This window comes from Bufo gargarizans, chromosome 2 (genome assembly GCF_014858855.1).
Source record: "Bufo gargarizans isolate SCDJY-AF-19 chromosome 2, ASM1485885v1, whole genome shotgun sequence".
Taxonomy (NCBI): Eukaryota; Metazoa; Chordata; class Amphibia; order Anura; family Bufonidae; genus Bufo; species Bufo gargarizans.
In genome coordinates this window covers 30467796-30479025 of record NC_058081.1, presented here as the reverse complement: position 1 = coordinate 30479025, position 11230 = coordinate 30467796, and the positions used below count along the sequence as shown (strand labels likewise).

The following is an 11230-nucleotide window of genomic DNA, read 5'->3' as shown; positions in this document are numbered from 1 at the left end:
TGCGGTACTCTGCCAAGTACCGCCATGTGCTGAGCATCGAGATGCTCGAGCCGAACAGGTGTTTGGCCGAGCATGCTCGATCATCGCTATTCTCTGCTTGAAACGAGGTCTAGCTGATGGCCGTCTCTTTTATCCCAGGAGCGACATACAACCCCACCTCGCCCTTGCTCGTTCTCTCAGGGTTAGACTTTCGTTGAGCTGATTTCTGACCAGACGTCTCTCTTCCCTGGACCAGACGTCTCAGGAGCTCACACATGCATGTCTTGCTTTTAGGTCCATTGTTGCCACTCCTACGGTGTGAGTTATACCCCTGTCTGTAACAGAGAAGGGTTACGTGGGGCCACAATATGCCAGTCTATACCAGCATCTAGTGGCAGGGGTAATGAGTAGCAGATGAGCATATAAGGGGCTGACATCCCGCTTATTCCCATAAATAATGAATTCACAAGTAACTAAAATATTCAGATGTAGTTAAAATATGTGCATGTTGAATTAACCATTTCATTGTGCACTCACTTGCACTTTAATTTGAGTGTAGTGATAGTGGGAGTAATAGAGGAATTTTGCAGAAGAAATAATGTCCAGACCGTTAGTTGAAGTTCAAACGTTTATTTTCTGAAGATAACTTGTATCCAAGCCGTATACCGCCTTGGTCTCTTGATCCCAGCAGGTTGTGGCATACATTGGCAGAAATAAATACTTATGCTTTAAATCTGGAGCTTGCAGGATAAGTCGTCTGCTTGGTAGCTCTGTAACTGTGACAGGGATTAATCTTCTGCACTTTCCTGTAACTTCTGCTTTATGGGGACAGACTAGCTGAGGAGGAATTGCTTCTGCTAGGTCTCTGGACTTAACTCCCAGATGATTTCTCAGGGGATGCTTTCTTCCTGGAACTCTGGAGGTTGTAGTTAGTTTTCTGCTTCTTCATCCAGCTGAGGCTAAGGGTGCTCAGACTGGGAATATCTGATCAAGTCTCAGCCGAGACAAGATCCTTGCTGTCTTCCCTATGCAGGGGAACTCCTCACACACACACACACCCTACCCCTAGCAGGGGGTGGGCTACACTCTGACTCTAACTTCCTTCTCCACCCAAGCTGCAGGATGTGGGAACAGCCCACTCTCGCACAGAGGGGGAGTTAAGCTGGAATAATCCATTCCAGCCTAGATATACTAAACTGGGACTAGTTCCTTGCCAACGTGTTGCTGTCACCTGCTGGTGAACCTGAAAAATTACAGAAACAATTGTGTTTAGCATAGTTTTAGATGCACTTTTGTGAAGACATACTATAAATTATATCAGATGGCAATATACAGGCTCTAAGAAGATAGTAGTGGGGTAGAGACGTGTAGTAACACAACTCTGGGGTGTTACATATCCAGAGTATTAGAATTCAATTCTGGCTTTGGCTGAAAAACCCTGTTTACATTTTATTGAATATTTTGACATTTATATGACAGATTATATGGTGAACTAAACCTCAGTCGACGTCTGACTGATTAAATCTGCTGCACTTAGTTGGTGCATCAAAACCCTGTTAACCTCTTCACTCCCAATGCCATACATGTTCAGCAGTAGTACAGCGTTTAAAGATGGAGGTGGCTCCTAAGCACGGTAAGCCCCATAGCTGCCGGGTGCATGCTGTTTTAAATGTCTGAAATCAGCAACAACATTGATCACAGACATTTAACGCCTCAGATGCCATGGTCAAATGTGACAACGGCATCCGAGAGCGCTAAAACCGGAAGCTGCGCACTTCCCAGCCCTGAACACCTTCCCCTGGGTGGCTCATTGAAACCCTGTTAACATCTTCATGCCTGAGAATGGATTGCATTTCCTGCGCTGTTAGTATTGCTACACCATGGCGCACAGAAACCCGGTTGACATCTTATATCGGCTGCTCTAACTAAGCATGGCCAGACAATGGCACATTGAAACCCAGTGGACTCCTACATTTGTTGTACTAGCTAAACATGGCCACACGATGGCGCAATATAACCAGGCTGATATGTAAAATTGAGTATATTTGCTGCACCACCTAAGCACGGCCACACGATGGCGCATGGTAAATGTTTAGTCATGTTGACTAGTTATATTTGTTGCACTACTAAAGTATGGCCACATGGTGGCGCACTGAAACCTCTCTTGACAGCTGACTGGTTAAATGTGTCGCACTAAGTAAGTTTGGCCACAGGGTGGCGCATCGGAACCCTGTCTAACCACCTCCGGACCGCCTAACGCAGATTCGCGTTCCGGAGGCGGCAGCCCTGCGCAGAGTCACACATATATGCGTCATCTCGCGCGAGCCGAGATTTCCTGTGAACGCGCACACACAGGAGCGCGCGTTCACAGGATCGGAAGGTAAGCGAGTGGATCTACAGCCTGCCAGCGGCGATCGTTCGCTGGCAGGCTGGAGATACGATTTTTTTAACCCCTAACAGGTATATTAGACGCTGTTTTGATAACAGCGTCTAATATACCTGCTACCTGGTCCTCTGGTAGTCCCTTTTGTTTGGATCGACCACCAGAGGACACAGGTAGGTCAGTAAAGTAGCACCAAACACCACTACACTACACTACCCCCCCCCTGTCACTTATTAACCCCTTATTGACCCCTGATCACCCCATATAGACTCCCTGATCACCCCCCTGTCATTGATCACCCCCCTGTCATTGATCACCCCCGTCAGGCTCCATTCAGACATCCGTATGATTTTTACAGATCCACGGATACATGGATCGGATCCGCAAAACACATACGGACGTCTGAATGGAGCCTTACAGGGGGGTGATTAATGACAAGGGGGTGATCACCCATATACACTCCCTGATCACCCCCTGTCATTGATCACCCCCCTGTAAGGCTCCATTCAGACGTCCGTATGCGTTTTGCGGATCCGATCCATGTATCCATGGATCCGTAAAAATCATACGGACGTCTGAATGGAGCCTTACAGGGGGGTGATCAATGACAGGGGGGTGATCAATGACAGGGGGGTGATCAGGGAGTCTATATGGGTGATCACCCCCCTGTAAGGCTCCATTCAGAAAAAATTTTGGCCCAAGTTAGCGTAATGGGTGAGAGAAATATCTTGGCAAAAGACAACATTTCCCATTTTTTTATACAAAGTTGGCATTTGACCAAGATATTTCTCTCACCCAGCATGGGTATATGTAAAATGACACCCCAAAACACATTGCCCAACTTCTCCCGAGTACGGCGATACCAGATGTGTGACACTTTTTGCAGCCTAGGTGGGCAAAGGGGCACATATTCCAAAGTGCACCTTTTGGATTTCACCGGTCATTTTTTACAGATTTTGATTGCAAACTACTTCTCACGCATTAGGGCCCCTAAAATGCCAGGGCAGTATAACTACGCCACAAGTGACCCCATTTTGGAAAGAAGACACCCCAGGGTGTTCCGTGAGGGGCATGGCGAGTTCTTAGAATTTTGTATTTTTTTGTCACAAGTTAGTGGAATATGAGACTTTGTAAGAAAAAGAAAAAAAATCATAATTTTCCGCTAACTTGTGACAAAAAATAAAAAGTTCTATGAACTCACTATGCCCATCAGCGAATACCTTAGGGTGTCTACTTTCCGAAATGGGGTCATTTGTGGGGTTTTCTACTGTTTGGGCATTGTAGAACCTCAGGAAACATGACAGGTGCTCAGAAAGTCAGAGCTGCTTCAAAAAGTGGAAATTCACATTTTAGCACCATAGTTTGTAAACGCTATAACTTTTACCCAAACCATTTTTTTTTTTACCCAAACATTTTTTTTTTTATCAAAGACATGTAGAACAATAAATTTAGCGAAAAATGTCATTTTTTTGCAAAAAATCTTTAAATTTAGATTAATAACAAAAAAAGTAAAAATGCCAGCAGCAATGAAATACCACCAAATGAAAGCTCCATTAGTGAGAAGAAAAGGAGGTAAAATTCATTTGGGTGGTAAGTTGCATGACCGAGCAATAAACGGTGAAAGTAGTGTAGTGCAGAAGTGTAAAAAGTGGCCTGGTCATTAAGGGGGTTTCAGCTAGCGGGGTTGAAGTGGTTAACATCTTCATGCCTGAGCCTTGATTGTATTTCCTGCGCTGTCGAAGCATGGCCACACGATGGCGCAATGAAACTCGACTGGCATCTACAGTTGATTATATTTGTTGCACTAGCTAAGCACGGCCACAGGGTGGCGCATGGTAAATCCTTAGTCATTTAGGACTAATTATATTTGTTGCACTACTAAAGTATGGCCACATGGTGGCGCACTGAAACCTCTCTTGACAGCTGACTGGTTAAATGTGTCGCAATAAGTAAGTTTGACCACAGGGTGGCGCATCTGAACCCTGTTAACAGCTTCACGTCTGAGAACGGATTGTATTTCCTGCGCTGTAAAGCATGACCACACGATGGCGCAACGAAACCCTGTGGACTTCTAGGCTTGTGGTACCAACTAAGCATGGCCACACGATGGCGCACAAAAACCCGCCGGTTGACATTTTATACTGGCAGCACTAACTAGACATGGCCACACGATGGCGCACAAGAGCCACTTTCTACAACCTTTCTGGCTTTATACGTTGCATTTACCAATGTTTGGCCGCTTAGTGGCGCAGTGATGTGCGATTCCTTCAAGACCGGGCTAAATGTATAGACTCGCAAGGTGGCGCAATAATACTGGGCTAGCCACATAGCAAAGCATGTGCATGTGTGGGCAGCCTGACATGAAGGAAAATGGCCGCTCTGTGGGTATTCAGTTCTGGTTTAAGATGGCTGCGGCCCTAAGCAGACGCTTTATTTGCCCGCTATTGACATGGCCGCTCGTAGCCACGCCCCGACCACGCCCCCTCCGGCAGCGTTGACGTCACGCAGTATAAAAGCTGCGAGCACTGTGGCGGGGACGCGCAGAAGGTTCCGGACTCGGTGTTGACAGCTGCGATCACAGGGACATCACACCGGAGACATGAGGGAGATCGTGCATCTGCAGGCCGGACAGTGCGGCAACCAGATCGGTGCCAAGGTGAGGGGGCAGCGCTCGGCCCGAGAGCTTATAGTCCACCGCGGGTGTGGCCGGCTGATCATTAGCATCCAGGCTTTATAGTGATTGGGGGGCAGGGCCTCCTCCATGGCGCTGGGCTGAAGAGCTTGCTCTCTAATGGGGAGGCTGCAGTGTGCTGGGCTGAGGAGCTTGCTTTCTAATGGGGAGGCTGCATTGTGCTGGGCTGAGGAGCTTGCTCTCTAATGGGGAGGCTGCAGTGTGCTGGGCTGAGGAGCTTGCTCTCTAATGGGGAGGCTGCAGTGTGCTGGGCTGAGGAGCTTGCTCTCTAATGGGGAGGCTGCAGTGTGCTGGGCTGAGGAGCTTGCTCTCTAATGGGGAGGCTGCAGTGTGCTGGGCTGAGGAGCTTGCACTCTGAGTATAAAGGAGGGAGACTGCAGACATGATGCATCTGTTTTATGGGGGTGATTGGCGAGGGGTCCTGAGCTGCAGAGCTGACAATCTAATGCAGTAGTCTGCAGTAGTACTGTTGATGAGGAGGGGGCCTGCAGAGCTGACACTCTCTTATGTCAGTGTGACAATGGAGGAGGGGATGCTGTGTAGCTGACTGTCGTATATTGGGGTGATGTTGGGAGGGGATCCTGTGCTATGTAGCTGTCGTATATTGGGGGGAGGGGATCCTGTGCTGTGTAGCTGTCGTATGTTGGGGGGGAGGGGATCCTGTGTTGTGTAGCTGTCGTATATTGGGGCGATGTTGGGGGGAGGGCATCCTGTGCTGCGTAGCTGTCGTATGTCGTGGTGATGATGGGGGAGGGGGTCCTGTGCTGCGTAGCTGTCGTATGTCGTGGTGATGATGGGGGGGGGTCCTGTGCTGCGCAGCTGACTGTCGTATGTCGTGGTGATGGGGGAGGGGGTCCTGTGCTGCGTAGCTGACTGTCGTGTGTCGTGGTGATGATGGGGGAGGGGGTCCTGTGCTGCGCAGCTGACTGTCGTATGTCGTGGTGATGATGGGGGATGGTATATCCTGCGGATCTGACACTCTCTTCTTGCATTCCTGTACAATGAAGGAGAGGGCGGCACATCAGCATGATGGGGGTGGTGGTGCCGCCTCTCAGCACTGCAGCTGGGTGTGGTGGGGGGGCTCTGTCAGACGCTGCCATTGTCCATTCGGTGACTGAATTGCCACATAAATAAAGGAGGTTTTTCAGTTAATTCTTAGACGCTGCGCAGTGCTGAGTGTCATGGCTGCCGGGAGCGAGGACGAGGGCTGCGCCCCTTGTGTGTTTCCCCTTTCCATCCTCCAGCCCTCACATCCGCATTTAATAAATGAGACGTGTCGCAGACGTGTTCTTAGTCATACAACATGACACATGGCCGCCCCTCCCTGAGCCGGATCTGGGCGCACCGGTGTCGGGTGACTCCTACAGAGCAGAAATTGACTTCTTTCCCTGGGGAGTGATAGTGCCGCCACGTAGCTGACTCGCGATACCCCTCACAGTACTGTGCAGCAGGGCTGTGTACAATGCTGAGCGGAGATAATATATATACAGAGATAATGGCGTGCCGTCTGCTGTCACACACAGATCTCTGCCCCCTCACCCCACGCCCCCAGCTGTGGCAGCCATCTTCTCGGATTCGAGGTCCCTCCATATTGGGCCTGCAGAATACGCGGCATTCGACGGCCCTGCCTTTAAGACGCTGCACAGGATTGTGTGACTGGCGGGGGAGGGGAGCTGCCGGATAATGGGCAGCACACAGGCGTGACTGGGATTTTCAGTCCTAGGAGGCCACTCGCTATATGTGGGGGGGGGGGGGAATCTTACCTCAGTTTCACGTGAATGGATGTCTCCGGCGCTCGCGTTGTCAGCTCTGCGTTTCATGTCATCCGCTCAGGAGGACATTTAATGTTCCCATTCATTCTTTTTGGGGCACAGGCCCCCATTTTATTATTCCTGGCTGCGGGTTACACGCTATACAGTGTCCCTGTCCTCCACACCACCTTACTGACCACTTTTGCAAAATAGATGGCTGCCTCGTCCGCACAAAGCGGATAGCGGCGTCCCTGTAAGTGGGTATCATTTGATGAAAATAGGGCATGGTTCTGTGGTGTCGCCGTGGTCAATGGTGACCACTGAGGGCACACGTGTGAAAGAGGCCTTACTGTGCTAGGGTTCATGCACACGACCGTCGGCCGGCCGTGTCCGTATTGTGTCCCACAACCGGCAGGTCCGCAGAACACAGCCACCGGCCGTGTGCATCCCACATCACAGATGCAAACACATTCACGTGATCCGGAATCCTGGAGGTGGGCGCGGAAGCACTATGGAGTTTATCTCTGTGCCTTCGCACCGCAAAAAAAAATAGAATATGTTCTACTTTATATGCGGTGCGGACGGATCACGGACCCATTCAAGTTGAATGGGTCTGGATCTGTTGCTGCAGCCGCCCTTACATTGGCAACTGCAAATCCCCCCCCCATGCACAGAACCGCCGAACAGCTGTGTGAATGACCTAAGGGGTGAAGCGTGACTACCATCTCCAGTACTCTTGCACTTCGCCCCCTCACCCCTGTATTTAATGGTTTTTCATCTGATCTATTAATGATGGATTTCCCGTCTCGGACACTCATATACTGGGAGACTGGTCCTATGACCCCCCCTCTTGCATGTTTGCAGCCCTCTCTGTACTGCCCCCTGGAGGAATGTGTGTTATCTCTGATTGCTTCCTCTTCTTTCCCCCTCCAGTTCTGGGAAGTCATTAGCGACGAGCATGGCATCGACCCCACAGGAACCTACCATGGAGACAGCGACCTGCAGCTGGAGAGAATTAACGTCTACTACAATGAGGCCTCAGGTATGACGAGTACAGCTGTAGTATAAAGCATGGGGAAGAAGCCCTGAAGGTTGTATATGGGAGGTAGGTTTCAGACTCGGCTGGTGACTGTTCCATCTTTCCTGTCTTGAAGGTGGGAAGTACGTCCCCAGGGCCATCCTCGTAGACTTGGAACCTGGCACCATGGATTCCGTACGCTCCGGACCATTTGGACAGATCTTCAGGCCGGACAACTTTGTGTTTGGTAAGTGGGTAGGGTAGCTGAGGGGCGGACTGCCAGGTAAGTGTTGTCCAGTCACAGCTTATATCCCATCCAAGGCCGTGAGCCTCTTAGTTGGCCATTACTTTCTCTTGCCTTTTGAGGACATCTGTCGGAGGGGTAAGGTTCAGTCCACCAGGATAAGCTGGTCATACACCTTCAATCGCATTCGACCAACAGCCCCATGCACATGTATACTCGGTTCAGCCAAGCATGTGTGTATCCTCAATGCATTGCATGACAAAAGATGCTGAAAGACGCCCAATGGGAGCTGACCAGGCATGGTCAGGGGGGTTTAGATGCCTCCTTATGCATCAGATAGTCATGGCCTGCAAAAATAAGTGGGTTTGGCCAACTTTACTTCTATGGGAGTCGGGACAGTATAAGATGTCAAGAAGGGTCCTAATGGCTGTAATTATATCAGAGGCCGCTTAAAGGGGAAATCCAGCTGCAGGCATCTGTGACCCAAATCTTTAACCCTTTGCAGCAGATCTGCCATCATATGTTTTGCAGCAGCCTCTCCCAGGGTTGTAGCTCTAATAAATGCGGATGAGTAGGGGTTTAGTATGATAGGTGGCGGTGTACACAGGCGTGCCGGTGTCCTCCTCTGCCCCTCCCTGCCTAAACAATTGGGACGTGTGTCGCCCCAGATGCCTTATCTGTTGTGGTTTAGCATGTTTGTCTTCCTGCAGTCAGTAGGGCAACCAGTTTGTTGGTTTTTGTTAATTAAAGGGCCACTGTGCCCATTAGAGGAGATGTTTCCAGATCCTTGTATTAATGCTCACCTTGCCTCTTCTCATACAGGTCAGAGCGGTGCTGGAAACAACTGGGCCAAGGGTCACTACACTGAGGGGGCAGAGCTGGTGGACTCGGTCATGGATGTGGTGAGGAAGGAGTCTGAGAGCTGCGACTGTCTTCAGGGCTTCCAGCTCACCCACTCTCTGGGCGGAGGGACCGGCTCCGGAATGGGAACCCTTCTCATCAGCAAAATCAGGGAGGAGTATCCTGACCGTATCATGAACACCTTCAGTGTGGTGCCCTCCCCCAAAGTGTCCGATACCGTGGTAGAACCGTACAACGCCACCCTCTCCGTGCACCAGCTAGTAGAAAACACAGACGAAACCTACTGCATAGACAATGAGGCTTTGTATGACATCTGCTTCCGCACCCTCAAGTTGACCACCCCCACCTATGGCGACCTTAATCACTTGGTCAGCGCAACAATGAGCTGGTGTCACAACTTGCTTGCGCTTCCCGGGTCAGCTGAACGCTGACCTCCGTAAACTGGCTGTCAACATGGTCCCCTTCCCACGTCTTCACTTCTTCATGCCAGGTTTTGCCCCACTGACAAGCCGTGGCAGCCAACAGTACCGTTCCCTGACTGTCCCTGAGCTCACCCAGCAGATGTTCGACTCCAAAAACATGATGGCTGCTTGTGACCCAAGACATGGACGTTACTTGACCGTGGCAGCTGTGTTCAGAGGCCGCATGTCCATGAAAGAAGTGGACGAGCAGATGTTGAATGTCCAGAACAAGAACAGCAGTTACTTTGTGGAATGGATCCCCAACAACGTCAAGACCGCTGTGTGCGACATCCCGCCCCGAGGTCTGAAGATGGCTGCCACCTTCATCGGCAACAGCACTGCCATCCAAGAGCTGTTCAAGCGCATCTCCGAGCAGTTCACCGCCATGTTCAGACGCAAGGCTTTCCTTCACTGGTACACAGGAGAGGGCATGGACGAGATGGAGTTCACCGAGGCTGAGAGCAACATGAACGACTTGGTGTCGGAATACCAGCAGTACCAGGACGCCACCGCAGAAGAGGGAGAGTTTGAGGAAGAGGGAGAAGAAGAGGTTGCATAAATCCACACACTTCTACTGCCCATCAAACGATTAACCCTCCATCCCATCATGCCATCCTAAGTCTCATCACCAGATAGCCAGACATTACCACCCCACCCCCAGTAATCACAGCAGAGCCTCTGAATAGGTGACTACACTGTCTGCAATATGCTGGTATCTCCATGGTTCCTGAAGACATCTTGGTGTCTTATGTGTTGTAGCCCGGGCCCTGGTGCCAGACCAGTCGTGATGACTTGGTATCATGGTCTAGCATGTCTGCATGAGATGGAGAACCGCTTGCTCCTAATTATCATGGAGGATTGTGGGATAGTTCTTGGCCTGGTTTAAGAAGGTAATTTGTTATCGTCCTTGGCTGCCATGTGCTCCTCATGTGTTTTAAGATTGTGCCCCCACCCTCCCCCCCCCATTTATGGGATCGGAAACTAGTTTCAGTATTGTAGGGGGTCAGGAAGCTAACATAATCTTCTCCTTCTGACTACTTGCACTGCCTTTTTTGTCTTGTTTTTTGTTTACCTGTTCCGAGGCTCTGCTGTCCACATACCGCAGCTCAGTGACTTACCACACTTTACTAAATGCCATGCTAATTACTGCGTCACCTTGGCTTCTGTGCATGACGAGGCCAACCCTTTGACAATAGCACACCTTTTTCTTTCTTTTCTATTTTTTGGCATAGGCCTCTTTAACTGACTACTCTGCACTCCCTGGTGAGGAGGACGTTACACCGCCCTCTAGTGGCACCAACCTATTGATTCATTCCTTGCACTCATGAGGATGGCAGATTACACCTCCTTTCCACCAGCCCCAGGTGTCTTTTTGCCGCATTTCTTTTTGTCTGTATGGTTTCAGTGAGTACATAACATGTGATTGTGATTCTGTCACCCGTATCATTGGACCTTTGGCGCACAGGATGACGGCACTTACCCCCGGCCACGCTATTAAGCCTGCACACTACTGAATAAAAGCCTGTGCGAAAACCATTCTTGTGTCTGTGGTCTGTTTGTGGGTGGAGGTCGTTGCAGGGAAGAGTTCTTTAGTTAGGTGTAGTCCAGCTATAGGAAGATAGCTTTTAGATGGTGTTGGAGACCACTGCAAGGTCTTGGAGCGCTGCTCTGGGAGTGGGCAATGCTGCTGTTATGGGACCACAATCAAGATATACTGCTCCATACAGTGTGTGGACGACTCTGGGTGAGTTTTGTGAGGAGCCTGTAGTCATGGTGGTGGGCAAACTTGGTAGGAAAATTCTCCAATGTTCTCACCATGTTGGCTCTAGATCAGGGATCAG

The 11230-nt window shown here is 50.1% G+C and overlaps 1 pseudogene; it reads left to right on the top strand.

Moving 5' to 3' along the window:
• The first annotated feature begins 4878 nt into the window (after nucleotides 1–4878).
• LOC122927153 lies at nucleotides 4879–10925 on the top strand (annotated as a pseudogene).
• The last annotated feature ends 305 nt before the right edge of the window (nucleotides 10926–11230 follow it).